This window comes from Papio anubis, chromosome 3, assembly GCF_008728515.1.
Source record: "Papio anubis isolate 15944 chromosome 3, Panubis1.0, whole genome shotgun sequence".
NCBI lineage: Eukaryota > Metazoa > Chordata > Mammalia > Primates > Cercopithecidae > Papio > Papio anubis.
In genome coordinates, this window is record NC_044978.1 from 13070509 (window position 1) to 13085994 (window position 15486).

The following is a 15486-nucleotide window of genomic DNA, read 5'->3' on the forward strand; positions in this document are numbered from 1 at the left end:
AGTCAAAAGAAGATCTGCTCTCCCTGCAGCAGCACACTTTCTGAAGATGCCTCTGTGGACTACAGACTGGCTCCAGGCTGACCTTGAGAGGCATGTGTGGAAAATGGCAGGGCCACATGAGGGAAGGAGCCTGGATCATGAAGTCAGGCCCAGAGGAGACTCATCCCCATCCAGGAACACTTGGATCAAACAAGGACTAAGTCACTCCACAGAAAATCCATGAAATGTGAAGACCTTGGCAGTTTCCACTGATCTCCCCAGAGTTCTTAAATGATTAATACCTCTTGTAGTTCTTTTAATACCTCTAGTGAGCCCCTTCAGTCCTCTGTGTCTGCCTGCCTGCCTTGAGCAAACACAGGGGAGAGTGGGAGCCGTCAGGGCAGGGAGATCTCTGTACTTTTAAGACAGAATCAAGTCTTCCTGTTGCAGAGAGAAACTTTGATTCAAGAGAGCTGACCTCACCCAGGGCTATGAGGACATGAGCCCTCTTCTACTTCAGGCCCATTGTCACGCCCCACCATGCCCATGTGCAGACAGGTGGGAATAGCATGGTACTGCTTTCATCCTCTGGGGCTTCTGTATGGCCAGCTGGGGCCTAGAGTGGTGCAAGCTCCAAGCTGGTCTCTGGCTGCAGTCAGATCTTTCCATTTCCCCAGATGCACTGGATAATAATATCACTTTCTATGTGTGCAGAGAAAATCAAAGTGCCTTTTTTTGTGGGGGGATGGGGGGGATGGAGTTTCCCTCTGTCGCCCAGGCTGGAGTGCAGTGGCGCAATCTCGGCTCACTGCAAGCTCCGCTTCCTGGGTTCACGCCATTCTCCTGCCTCAGTCTCCCGAGTAGCTGGGATTACAGGTGCCCGCCACCACGCCCGGCTAATTTTTTGTATTTTCTGTACAGACGGGGTTTCACCGTGTTAGCCAGGATGGTTTCAATCTCCTGACCTCGTGATCCACCTGCTTCAGCCTCCCAAAGTGCTGGGATTACAGGTGTGAGCCACCGTGCCGGCCTCAAAGTGCATTTTATAGAACCTGTTGGTTTCCCCCTCTCCTCAGCCCAATTGTCAGTCTGTCCTGCTTGCCAGGCACTTGTCTGAATTTAAGGCAATGCTCTCTAAGGTTCCATGCAGTCAGCTGTGGCCTACAGGATACTGATAATCACAGGAAGGGCTGCAGTGCCCTTTGGAGCCATGGAGGGCCTGCTTTCTGTCACAGAGTTATCCTCCCAGCTGTCCCAGAGTAGCTGTGGGGTGCTTCTCTGGTGTTCTCCTAAAGCTTGAGACAAGTCTCAGGTCTCTCTGGGTTTCCCTGGAAGATCCTGGTGTGTGCTGCTATGGTTGTTTTTATAGTAAACAGCCAACAGACTTCAAGGAGGGATGAGCTGGTCAAAAGACTTTCTGCCCAGGTCTAAGAATATCACGAAGTTAGTGAAAAGATTGGAATAATGACAGAAGCCTATCAAGCCCTCAAGTCACCCATGGTGACAGCCAGTCCTCCAAAGTAATAAACTCTGGGTTTCAAAGCACTTAATAGAAGTCCAAACGGTTCTTCACTTGGGGCCACGGTATACTTATTCGGAAAAGGGCAGAAAAGTGAGATTGAATTTTCATTGCATAGGCTAATGATGATCACTCAAAAAGGCATCAAACTCCCTCTAATCTTGGCTGGGTGTAGTGGCTCACACCTGTAATCCCAGCACTTTGGGAGGCCAAAGTGGGCAGATTGCTTGAGTCCAGGAGCTTCAGACCAGCCTGGACAACATAGCAAAACCCCGTCTGTACAAAAAATACAAAAATTAGCTGGGTGTGGTAGCCTATGCCTGTAATCCCAGCTCCTTGGGAGGCTGAGGCAGGAGATTCACTTGAATCTGGGAGGTGGAGGTTACAGTGAGCTGAAATCATGCCACTGCACTGCAGCCTGGGTGAGAGTGAGACCCTGTCTCTAAAAGAAAACAAACAAACAAAACAAAAAAAAAAATGAAAAAAAAAATTCCTCTGATCTCAAGTGACTGATGCAAAGAAAAAAAAAAAGGTCTTAAAAGTATCTCAGAAGGATGCATAATTGCTTCAGAATAAATTAATGCACACTTTGAAAGAAAATACTCATCTTCACGGAAGTCAAAAACTGTTTGCTCAAGAAACTGCAGTATTGAAGCAAAGCTTGAAGAACAGTAAAAGAAGTGTCTGAAAACTCAAACACAGGAATGAAACCGGTTGTAAATAACAAAGAGAGACAGCTAAGATGTCTGACTGAAACTGTACTGAAGATCACACATTTTCCTGATCTCTTTCAAGATTACATGAATGACAGCAACATGGAATTAGAGACAAAGAGTGAATCAGAAAATGGAGATCACCTAGGCTAGCAGTCAGAAGTTGAAGAAAGTCATTGAAGCTATTAATGTAGATGTTTCCACTAAAGGCCTTCAAGGAGAAAAATAAGAAATATTCAAAGAATTATTTGAAAAAAATCAAACAAATGAATAACTTATAGGACAAATAAAAGGTCTCCAAACTGAGCAAGTGTCTTTGCAGTCTGAAAACTCACAGCTTGAAAGTGGGATTCAGAAGCTTCAGCTGAAACTTCAAATACCGCCTAAAATACATCAAGAACATATAATGAAGCTTCAGAGAACATCAGCTAAGGACAAAATGTGCTGCTTAGAAACAGAGAACAAACTTCCCAAAGCGTATGAAAATGTGTACTATGCATCTCAGAAGTGCAACCTCTATGGGAAGATGGCCAAAGGCCTGGGCCAAAAATTGGAAAGAATTATTTTTTCCTTTCAAAACCAGGTTCTCTTCTATGGGAAATGGCTTAAGAAAGTTGGATGGCAACTCTGTTGACCAAGAGAACTCTCAATGAGTTAAGAAAAGAAAATGACCATAACAGATAAATATTGCCTAAAACAGAGTTTTAATTCCAGTCTTTTCCAGTGGCCCTTTTTCTCCTGCTGTTCTGCATGCAGCTCACAGGTCCTGACAACATCAGGAGAGCCCCTGAATCTGCAGGGAGAGCTTGAAGCTGTGACGGGGTCAGGAACCCAGAGTCACATGAAGGTTTGACTCCATCTTCACAGCAGCTGACCTCTGAGCACGCATAATCGCAACAGAAGAGTTGTCTGTGTTTTCTCTTTTCTAAAGCAATTTTATCTCTTTTTAGTTTAATTGCTGTTATTTAATTGCTCCTATTGAAATTTGATAGCATTATAAGATAGAGTTTTTTTATTAAGATTAGTTTCTCTTTTTAGTATTATACTTTAAGTTCTGGGATACATGTGCAGAACGTGCAGTTTTGTTACATAGGTAGACACGTGCCATGTGGTTTGCTGCACGCACCAACCCGTCACCTACATTAGGTATTACTCCTAATGCTATCCCTCCCCTAGCCCCCAACCCCGGACAGGCTCCTGTGTATGATGGTCCCCTCCCTATGTCCATGTGTTCTCATTGTTCAACTCCCACTCCCACTTATGAGTGAGAATATGTTCTTGTGATAATTTGCTGAGAATGATGGTTTCCAGCTTCATTCATGTCCCTGCAAAGGACATGAACTCATCATTTCCTATGACTGCATAGTATTCCATGGCGTATATGTGCCACATTTTCTTTATCCAAAGATAGTGCTTTTTTTAAAAAAAAAAAATACACATTTATTTAACATAATTAGTAAGAATACATTTTTCCACTTCATTTGACCCTCTAGAGTTAGATAGTGTAAGTACTACATTCTGATTTAAATAAAAAGACCCCATTACTTAAACTATCATTGACGTTTGACATGGATGGAGACATTTAAAACAAGAAAGACCATTTCTGTTTGTAAAAAAATAAGAACAGTACAGATATTTCACACAAAATTTGGTTGTAAGTTCAACACATTTTATCTACTTCTTCCACTAAAAATATTCTAGTCTTCCATAACACTTCATTTAATCCATAACACTGCAACTGAATTTTGTTCTCAGAAAAAGAGAGGTATTATCCAAATTCTTCTCCGCTGAGAGAAATATGAAACTGGAAAAGGAGTCAAACGCAAGACATTTTTATCTGTGAAGCAAGTTAAAGATGTAGTAATTGTTGCTCACCTGTGCGTTTGTATCACAAGTGCTTATTGACCATCTACTGACTGTCAGACACTGGGCTGGGTGTGGTGGACTCGGTGGGTCTCACTTCAGTCCAGGCACCCTGAGAGGGCTCAGTGGGCAGAGAATGCCCAGGAGGGCAGTGCCAGGGGAATGTCAGGAAGCAAATCCTTCCTAAAATGGAAAAGGTATAACTTGAGGGGAAGTGTCCATCAACTCTGTATTGGATACAGAAAATATGGTACATAAACACCATGGAATGCTACACAGTTATTACAAAGAGTGAAATCACGTCCTTTGCAGCAACATGAATGCAGCTGGGGGCCATTATCCTAAGTGAACTATCACAGAAACAGAAAACCAAATATAATATGTTCTCACTTATAAGTGGGAGCTAAACACTGACTACACATGGACACAAAGAAGGGAACGTTGGCCACTAGGGAATATAGGAGAGGGGAAGGAGTTGGGGGGACAAAGGCTGAAAAACTACCTGTTGGGTACTATTTACTACTACAGAAATGGATCCAATCGTATTTCAAATCTCAGCCTCATGAAATATACCTTTGCAATAAACTTGCACATGTATCCACTGAACCTGTAACAAAAGTTGAAAAATAAATAAATAAATACATACATAAAAATAATTTCCTATTGGTAGAGAAATAAAAAATAAATAAAACACACTCTCATATTGAAAAACCAGATCAGTTGTCCTTAGTATACCCACATTCTAGATCTGCCTGTTTGCATCAGCGGATCACGTGGGGTGTTCTCCTGTTCACTTCCTGTAAACTGGATGATACATGCCATCTGCATGTCTTTGCTGATAAGTCTATTCAAATGTTTTGCCCACTTTTTAAAAGTGGTTTGTTTCCTTACAAAAAGAAAAAGAAACCTACAGTAAGACAGTCATCAGCCTCTAATTTTGTGGTTCCTCTGGTCCCTTCCTATCTGCCTCCACCCAACCTAAGGCAATCATTATCCTGAAACCATTGTTTTTATGGCTTTATGATATATATACATAGACATGCATATAGGCTCCTAAATGGATATTTAAAAATTATACTTATTTTTGGCTGGGAACCGTGGCTCACACCTGTAATCCCAGCACTTTGGGAGGCCAAGGCGGGTGGATGACCTGAGGTCAGGAGTTGGAGACTAGCCTGACCAACATGGTGAAGCCCTGTCTCTACTAAATACAAAAAAGTAGCCAGATGTGGTGGCACATGCCTGTAATCCTAGCTACTTGGGAGGCTGAGGCAGGAGAATCACTTGAACCCAGAGGCAGAGGTTGCAGGGAGCCAAGATTGTGTCACTGCACTCCAGCCTGGGAAACAGAGTGAAACTCAGTCTCAAAAGTAAAATAAAATAAAATAAAAATTATGCTTATTTTTAACTTTTGACTTTAATAAGATATAGCTTAAGATTAATCCTTAGTATCAATGTCAGGCAGTGTCTTTTTTTTTTTTTTTTTCTGTGCTGTATAATTCTCTTTTATGTGCCATTTATCCACTGTGCTGTTGAAGAACATCAGGCTGTTTCTAGGTTTGGTCTCTGTGTACAGCATTGCACACATCTGTCTTTTTTTTTTTTCCATTCTATAAGATGCTGCTAACAGGTTGGGATTCTTTGTTAAGGAGAAGATGACATAAATTCTCTTTACACATTTTCTTTCCATGTAGATTTTTAAAACACTTATTTTAATCCAAGTGATGTATCTTTTCACACTGATCATTGATCCTTAATTTACAAATTATCTCTGCTTATATAACATGAAAACAATAAGTCATTTTGCCTAATTCAAACTACCGGTTAACTCAGTGGAAAATAAATCACTCCTACAAATTATTCGAATTAACCAGTCTAATGAGTGCAAACAGCACATGCAGAAGCCCCATAAATCCTCAACAATGGTAGGCTTGATTGTTTCTTCCGACTCGTAGATAAGAAACTGGTAGCTGAATGTACTCCTGACCCTTGAGACTCCCTAATCTTGGAGAACACACTAATCCACAGTCAGTCAGCTAACGCCTAAATCAAGGATGCTAAATGTACTCCTAGCGATTAAGACTCCCTGAACTTGGAGAAGACACTAGTCCACAATCAATCAGTTAAAGCCTAAATCAAGGATGCACACCTGTTGCAAGAAGAAAACATGTTGCTCATGTATTTTGAAGCACGAGCATTAGCATGGTCATTGCTATGCTGTGAGGATTTCTTCTCCAACACACCTCCCCAAAGTCTTAAGCAGCCGACCTCTCTGTGGCCTTCCTGACCTGGTTGTGTCTGTGTCAGATACAACTGGACAATGCTGGCTGGGGCCATTGCCCAACGGAATTGCACAGATTGGGAAATGAGGTCTTTCATGCTTTCAATGAGGTACCACCTTCAAATCTTGCAGACTTGACTAGCATTTCACAAATGGCACGGAATCCAAAAAGATTTCATGAGTGGAGCCATTGATGTTTGGCCCATTCACTACACTGGGAAGAAAGGAAGTAGGTGGGTATAGGCTTTGGGGACGAGCATAAGCTCCATTGATTCCAGCTGACGTATCAACCTATTTCTAGAATTTCTGTCTCAACAAATTTTGAGCAACAAATTCAAAGGGCTTTTTTCTAATCTTTTCATTTTCTATAATCTCTCTGGAAATTAGGATTTTTTTTCTCTCTTTCTTAGCAGATTATATAGCATCCATTTTATTCTCTCATTCGACAAATAAGTATTGAGTTAGAATTAGATGCCAGGTACTGTGCTAGATACCAGAGACACAATGCTAAGCAAAAGAGACAATGGGACTTGCCTTAAAGGAGTGTATTAGGTTAGTGCAAAAGTAATTGCAGCTTTTGATTACTTTCAGTGACAAAAACTGCAATTACTTTTGCCCCAACCTAATAATTAATCACACTGTGATAAGTATTATGAAGGAGAAGGTGGTGCTCCCTGATTTATTCTGGGCAGCGTATGACAGACAGATCCTTCGTAAAGAAGTGAAACTATGTAAAAGTGAGATCTGAATACGGATTAGCAGCTATCTACGGAAAATGCATTTCCTGTCGCACCTCCTCTTTCCATCTCTCCTCTTGCCACTCTCATTCAGAACATACCTGCCCTCTGAGCACTTCATTGCCCAGATAGGAGCCCAGTTTTCCCACTTCCAGCCTGCCTAGTCCAATCTATTCTTTTCTCAGATACCCTTCTAAGTACTTTACATATAGCCACTCATTTAATCTGCACAACAGTCCTAGGCATGACTGTCATTCCTCTTTCACAGGTCAGCAAGCTGAGACACAGGCTCAATAACTTGTCTAGGGACAGAGCCAATAAGAGGCAGATCTCGGATCCGTATCTGGGCATGTTTGCTCTAGAATCTGTGTTCTTAGCTAGTGCACTTGACTGCCTCTTGAAGATTAATTATGTGCCTCTTGTTTACTCATGCTAACTCTTTAATCCTAACATCAACTCTGTGAGTTAAAAACTATTACAGAAAGAAAATAAGAAAACAAAGTAAGGAAACTGAAGCAAAATCATAAAGTGACATATGCAAGGTTACAATTCCAATTAGTAGAATAAACCATTTTTCTAGTCAAATGTTTGAACCCTGAGCCAAATCTATTTCAAATATTCCTCAACCATCTCCCTCCTGTGTGTGGACGGAATTCAAGTGGGTTCATGCAGGTGCAAAGCAAAGTTTCCAAACAAAGATGAAACATAATCTCATATTTACAACATAATCAGGATCATGGAATTTTAGTGAGGTCATATTTTTTCTATGCAAATTATATGTATGCAACAATACTGGATTAATAACTCTTATGCAAGTAGCGTTATATTTCTGTCTTCCTTTTCTTTTATTATTGTCAATGATAAAAATTTCTATGCCAGCCATTCATTTATAATTCAGGACACTTACATGGTGATTTAATGAATATATAATAAAATATTGAAGCAGTTACGTCATCTGGGATATAAACCTGTGGTTCATCGTCACGTGGTGGCCAAGAAAGAATTCAGAATAGGGACACACAGGAGGAGTTTAAGACTGGAGGTTTAATAGGTAGAAGAGAAGAGAAAGAGAAACAGCTTCCTCTATTGCAGAAGGGGTATCCCAGCGGAAAGGAGTGGCTGGCATCCAATGCCCTGAGTTTTATAGCCCGGTTTGTGGAGGTGGTGTCTGATTTACATAGGGTTCACAGATTGGTTCAATCAGGTATGACGTTTGTATAGTGCATGAGGAAGGCTGGTCACCCCACCGTAATCTTTTTATGCAAATGGACTTTCCAGTTGATGGGTGCCGTCTTGTCTGCTCCTTACAATCTATGTGGCTGGTGGAGAAGGGAAGATGGAGCCACCATTTTGAAAATGTCTAGTCCTTAGTTCCCGCCAGCATTCACCGATGCAGGCTCCCAGCTTGCAGGCTGCTATTTGTTAGAAAATGATTTGGGGCTGCTTTTCACTAAAAAGAAAAAGACTTACTGAGGACTCCTGTGTCCTATTTGTCTAAGTGATTCCTTCTTAACTCCCATATCAACATGTCTAACCCATTGGCTTAGGATATACAAAAGAGAAAGAAGATGATCTAGCTATACATTGCTGAGAAACCAAGTTTTAGCTAGGCAGACTGAGCAGTCATCTGGGGCATTTTAGCAAGGCTTGTCAGTAGCGAAAACCCATTCTACTATTCTCCATACTTCTAGAATTCTCCTTTTGTGAATGGAAGGGGAGTAGTGAACCTGACTAAACAATCAGAAATCCCGAGTCCACCCATACATGGTTTTAAGTCTGCTTAATCAGAAATAAAAGGCCCTCTGGTGCACGTTGCCTTTTGGTGAACGATGGTCTAGGCCAGCCATAGCCAATTCACCTCTGATTAGCAAAACAAAGCAGATGCCAGGATTTGCTTCAGACAAGCCCCGCGCACACTGTTCCTCCTTATCTTTTTTATTTTTTATCTTTTCTACCATTTTCTCTCTCTCTCTCTCTATATATATATATATAACATATTATATATATATAACATATTTTATATATATAACATATTTTATATATATATAACATATTATATATATATATAACATTTTATATATATATATATATATATTTTTTTTTTTTTTTTGAGACGGAGTTTCTTCACGCTTGTCACCCAGGCAGGAGTGCAATGGCATGATCTCGGCTCACTGCAAACCTCTGCCTCCCAGGTTCAAGTGATTCTCCTACCTCAGCCTCCCACGTAACTGAGATTACAGGCACCCGCCACCACACCCAGCTAATTTTTTTTTTTTTTTTTTGTATTTTTAGTAGAGACAGGGTTTCGCCATGTTGGCCAGCTTGGTCTCCAGCTCCTGACTTCAGGTGATCCTCAGTCTCCCAAAGTGCTGGGGTTAGAGGCATGAGCCACCGCGCCTGGCCCACTGTCTAGAATTTCTCCTAAAATTAACTCACATTCCATAGGTTGCTTTAATAATAATTCTAAATATTTCAACCTACTGTTCAAATGTTTATGGATGTACATTCATCTGGTTGTTTTAAAACAGTCTTAGGAATGATTGTTTACCTAAAAACATATTTCTTTCAGATAATTACATATAATTACAATGATGGGCTTGGGTTTGGATACTGTGCAATATAATATCTAATGCATTAAAAAAGACATTACAAATAATTAACATTAGCTAAATGGGCAGCTGTGAAGTGTGTTTCTCAGCAGATATTTTTTTAATAGACTAGATTCCCATCTGCCCAGCACAGTTACTGAGAAGCTGCCTAGACGCCTAGAAGCAAATACAAGAGAAAACAACTTTTGAAAAACCGTATTCCCCTTGCTTCAAGGATAAGTAATCAGTCTGGTAGGACAAAACTGTTATTTTCCAAAAGTTTTCTGGCTTTCTAAGCAAAGTCTAAGGAAGTTATGGCAATAGAAAGCAATGCTGATTTTATAAATGTGAGTTTTCACTTAAAAACATGAGATTTGTTGAGGTTTGGCTGACAAATATTTCAGGTTATATCCTTGGAGAAGCTCTGATTCTCTACCTGCTGATGACACACAGACTTAAACTTTGTTCAACCAATCCAGAAATAATGAGCCCACATCCGAGGATGAGCTCCAGAGTTTGACAGTAGCACAGTGAAAATGCACATTGGAAACATCCTTGAGGAAGAGGTCTGGACAGCTGACAGAGCTTAAAGACAGTCTGTTAGCTGCAAACAGAGAAGGCCAAGCAGTATTATTTACAATGCTCAATTCTCTCTTGTGTTTATCTTGGACAAATCCCTCAAATCCTCTATTTTCTTATAGTATTGACTGACCAGATAGAAGCCTTTCCACTAAGACTTGCATTTTATTTTCAGTCCTGTCATCTTTTTTTAGTGGCTCCATAAAAGATATAAGCACAAGGTGCCAAAGAATGTAATTCAGTGATTGCAACTCACCAAGGAGTTTACTCTGTTTCCCTATGGCATGTTCTGTAATTCTTTCTCTCTTTTAAGAAACTGATGGAGTTGTACCTGTCAGGAATAGCTGACTGCTATGCTTGGCATTTCCCCAAGTTGTGCTAACAAGACCTTGAATTTGACTCTGTTATCTTAGCTTGAAATATTTCAACCCTACTATAAAATGGGACACACCCGCCCAAGAAGTGGGGAGAGGAGTGTATATATGTTTTGGAAGAGGAAGATGTAGTCTTATCTTCTGCAATGTGTCACCAGCTAAGATTTTTAACTGAAAGTACAAAGTTCGAGTTCACACCAGTCATTACTTCTTAAAATGTGTGGCTTATTGATGCATAGAAAATGCAAACAACTTACAGAAATAATGTTGCTTTTTATTTTCTGCTATCTCATGGGTCTTATAGTTAGAAATGTGTTTCCAAATTCCACAACTACATGTATTATTAAACCATTTCTATACCCCTCTGAAATCATTAAAAGAGGTATGTAATAGAAATCAAAGTCAATTCCCTTATTACATAATAAATACATTTTTTCAATATGTCCGCACTTTAATTCTGTGTGCAAGAGTTGTGTTGATGAAAAACAACTTATCTGAAATGACTGTTGAAGGAGTTGCTTTTCCCCTCTGCATTGCAATAGATACTTCAGCTCTGAGAGCCACTTGGAGGTTTTTTCTAGGTAAGTATTGTTCCTGGCTGCATCCATTCAGCACATTGGAACTCACAGAACCTCAGCTGAGAACATTCTAGGGCTAAGTTACAGGAAACCAAAAATTAACAGAGATTTATTTGAAATTTTGTGAGCCAATGAACACTTGATAGACTAACTGCATACAACGAACCTCGTCTGTACAAAAAATTAGAAAGGGGGCCAGGCATAGTGGCTTACACCTGTAATCCGAACACTTTGGGAGGCAAAAGTGAGAGGATTGCTCAAGTTCAGGAGTTCAAGACCAGCTCTGGCAACACAGCAAGACTTTGTCTTTACAATCCTTTTTTTTTTTTTTTTTTTTTTTTTTAATTAGCTGGGCATGGTTGCACATGTAGGTAGTTCCAGTTACTTGGGAGGCAAGGGGTGGGAGGACTGTTTGAGCTTGGAATGTCAAGGCTGCAGTGAGCCGTGGTCATGCCTCACTCACTGCATTCCAGCTTGAGCAACAGATCAACATCCTGTCTCAAAAAAAAAAAAAAAAAGTAAAATAAAATAAAATAAAAATACAAAAATAAAATAAAAATACAAAAATGAAAATAAAAATTTAGCCAGTCATGCTGGCTTACGCTACTCAGGAGGCTGAGGTGGAAGGACTGCTGGAGCCCAGGAGTTCAAGGCTTCAGTGAGGTATGATTGCATCACTGCACTCCAGCCTGGGTCACAGAGTGGAACCTTGTCTCTCCCAGAATAAAGTAACTATATGAATGAAGCACCAAATAGTTACTTTGGGAAGTTGTGAAGGAAGTTTAGCACTGGATGAATTAAAATCAGAGGGTACAATCAATGACTAGATTGAGTACATCAAGGCAACTCTTTGAAAAATATTTTCAATTTATGTCATTTTACTGCCAAATTTATTTCATTTCACTTTATTTTTTTATTTACTTCAAATTTATTTTAAAACTTATTTTTTTCAAATGACAAATAAAAATTTAAGCTTTCTTTGCAACAAATTGAACTTCAATAGTAATTATGGTTGAGTAAATTTCAGTCGCCATCTCTTTCACCTTACTGAAATGGATCTGGGTTCCACACAGCACCTATATTTGGGATTTAGTTTTCACCAAGTAATGTATAGACATCCCAGATATTCTATAGCCTGACAGATTGCACAATTTGGCAGTAACATGTATTGGTGTGGATGTGTATACCAACACAATATTCTCTTAAAATATACATTCGAATCATTTCCTGCTACTGTGCTATTTTAGTGTTGAGGTCTAACCAGGTCAGTGTGTTCACTTAAAAAGCAACATTCACATTGTATTTCATTTTCCACTTGTAGATTATTGTTACTCCCAACTTACCGTTTCTAGGCTGGGGACCTTGTTTGGAAAAAAGCCTTCCCTTAGTTCTTTTGGATCACATGAGACTCACAAAGTAGCTTTCCTATCGTGTTTCTTCACATCTCATAGAAAACTAACTACAAAGAATGGCATCAAGTCCTTATCTATTGCCATGCCATGGCCAGCAAGAAGCGAGTCACCCATTGCTGATGGTGCCAGCTTCGTTGCCACTCAGGTGCATCAGAGTCTAAATGATGCTTTTTCTGTGTACTCATTCTTAGTACCCTGTGTAAAGGAAGGCTGCAGAAGAGGATACAAGATTGGGTGCCCCCTGGGGAGGAGGAGCTCAAGCTCCAGGCTAAGGGGTAGTGGGGTTGGAGGGGGTGTTCTCAAGTGCCAGTCATTGAATTCCAAACTTCTAAGGAGGCAGGATAATAAAGCAATGGGGTTAAGTAACAAGAAATAAAAATGTAATCCTACACCCCCCAACCAATGGAAAGAAGCCCCTCTTGGCCAAGGAGACCCCAGAAAAACCTTGAAAACTGAGTTTCCAGCCATGATAGGCACATCTTGCTATACCCCCACCCTTTCTAACCACCATTAGGCTTTCTACCCTGAAGACTAAAGAGAAGCCAGTCCTTTGGAAAGACTGGCCCCACCGCTGATTTCAACCAAAGGCCTGACTGCTGCTCTCCCCTTTTGTGGTTTCTGCACAACATCTGACCAGCATGCCTTTCTGATAAGAGACCGCCGATCATGGAGTGGTTCTGGCCAGTCTAGGGAGGATGCAAAGACAGGGCTTTCATGTCCTCTGCTTCACTTTTTGACATCGAAAACTCCACCCTAAGAGTATGCTAATGCCACCATTTTTTGGACATGGGTCCCATGAAGAGGCATGAAGCTTAATTGTGCATGTGTCTGCTCTCCCTTTATGAATATTCATGACCCCCCCCCAGTTCCTTGAATATGTATAGTCACCCCGCACACACATGAAGTCCTCCTGTTCTCTTTGCTCCTCCCTCCAGGTGCCTGTTTTTGGCTTCTGACCAGAGGCTGTGCTTCCCAGCCTGTAAGAATGGCCACCCTGTAGACTGCAATCCTTTATGAAAAATGAAGCTCTGTTTTCCAAATTTATGAACCTTGTAATTCATCAGTGGACAATAAATTGGGATCAGTGAACCTAACTGGGAATGGGAAAGCAAATAAATCACTGAATTCAAGCACAGATAACTCAATTAAGAAACCAGTGCTACCCTATCCCCAACTCTGTAATCTCATACCGTGTTTCTCCCCCTTTCTTCTTCTTTACATAAAGCTTCTACAGGCATCAAATTATTTGAATTTCCAGCACAACACTTGATAACTCTCTGGACAAACCAGTCATCACTGGAATCCATCAGGACAATGGAAACACGTATTGAGCTGATTCTCACTTACCACTTTGTGGCTACATGGGCTGTTTTTTTTGTTCCTCAAAGCAACCCAGTGAGACAGGTCCCATTATCTTCTTTGTCCAATTAAAATAGAGAATAAGAAAGAGTAAGTAACTAATCCAAAGACATAGCTATCAATTCCCAAGACAGCTTCATTCTTTCTTTTCTGTTTGCAGTTGTGGAATATTCAGACAGAATGCCCAGGGGATCTCAATCCCACCTGAATTTCTGTTTGCCTTCAGAAGTGGCAAACTGGCAGCCCCCCAATCTGTTAATATTCAGACCGCAGAATGACTCTGTGTGAAGCACATAGCATTTGCAAATTTGGGATTAGTTGCAAATATTTAAAACTCGAGAGATAATAAAATCAAAATGTAAATTTCTGGCTTCTCTTGAAAAACTCCTATACCCATTCATAGACTGTAAATTAAGCCCCTATTAGGAGTCCATAGAACCAAGTTAAACCCCATCTGATAGCAACTTATGAACAGTACCTGGACATGCAAAGCCAAATAGTCAGAAAAATGTAGGTACACAGAAGGAAAAAATATACTAACTAAACTAGTATCTTCTATAAACTGAGAGGGAGAACAGACCTGATGGTGAAATGGGAGCCAAGCTCTGAAATGGCTTAGGAACTACTTAATCTTCACTTGACAAATACAATCTGAAGTGTTAGGTATTGCTAAGCAGTCATTGCTGAAGTATGGTCTTTAGAGTCTCTGTGTAATTACATTTATTACTTCTTCTGCCCTGGCAGCAAAATCCACCCGAGAGTCTCAAAGGTCTTTTCTATCTAAGATCTATGGGCTAAAATCTATGCTGCTTACTGAGACAAAATACCCACTGAGCACTTCTGCACTTGGCAGAAGCTTTAAAATATAATTCTTTGGTTCCATAAATGTCCAAATGCTAGAACTTATCTGATGATTAAGAAGCTTGTCTCTGTGTCAAAGGGAGGTTCATTTTCTATAAGCAAACTTGGTGGGCAGGAAGGTATCATTTATAATCCTGTATTTAAGCACACAAAACTGAATAAATGTTGTAGGAGTATCTGTCGAATTAAAAATAAAGATGTTTCCTTTGGTCTGTCTGATAAGTGTCATGAATTATCTATAAACCCACGTTCCGACCCCACCTTCCATCTTTTTCTGTTGTTTATTTCTGTCTTCTGTTTTTTATATCCTGAACCTCTTATTTTTTTTTTTTTTTCTTTTAGACAGAGTCTCACTCTGTCATCCAGGCTGGAGTGCAGTGGTATGAGCAGAGCTCATTGCAGCCTCAACTTCCTGGACTTAAGTTATCCTCCTACCTTGATTTCCCATGTAGCTGGGACTATTTTTATTTTGTATTTTTTATAAAAAATAAAAATGTATTATTTTTATTTTTGTAGAGATGAGATCTCACTTTGTTGTCCCGATTGGCCTTAAACCCCTAGGTTGAAGCGACCCTCACACCATGGCTTCCCAAAGTACTGGGATTACAGGTGTGAGCCACCACACCCAGCCACAAACCTCTGT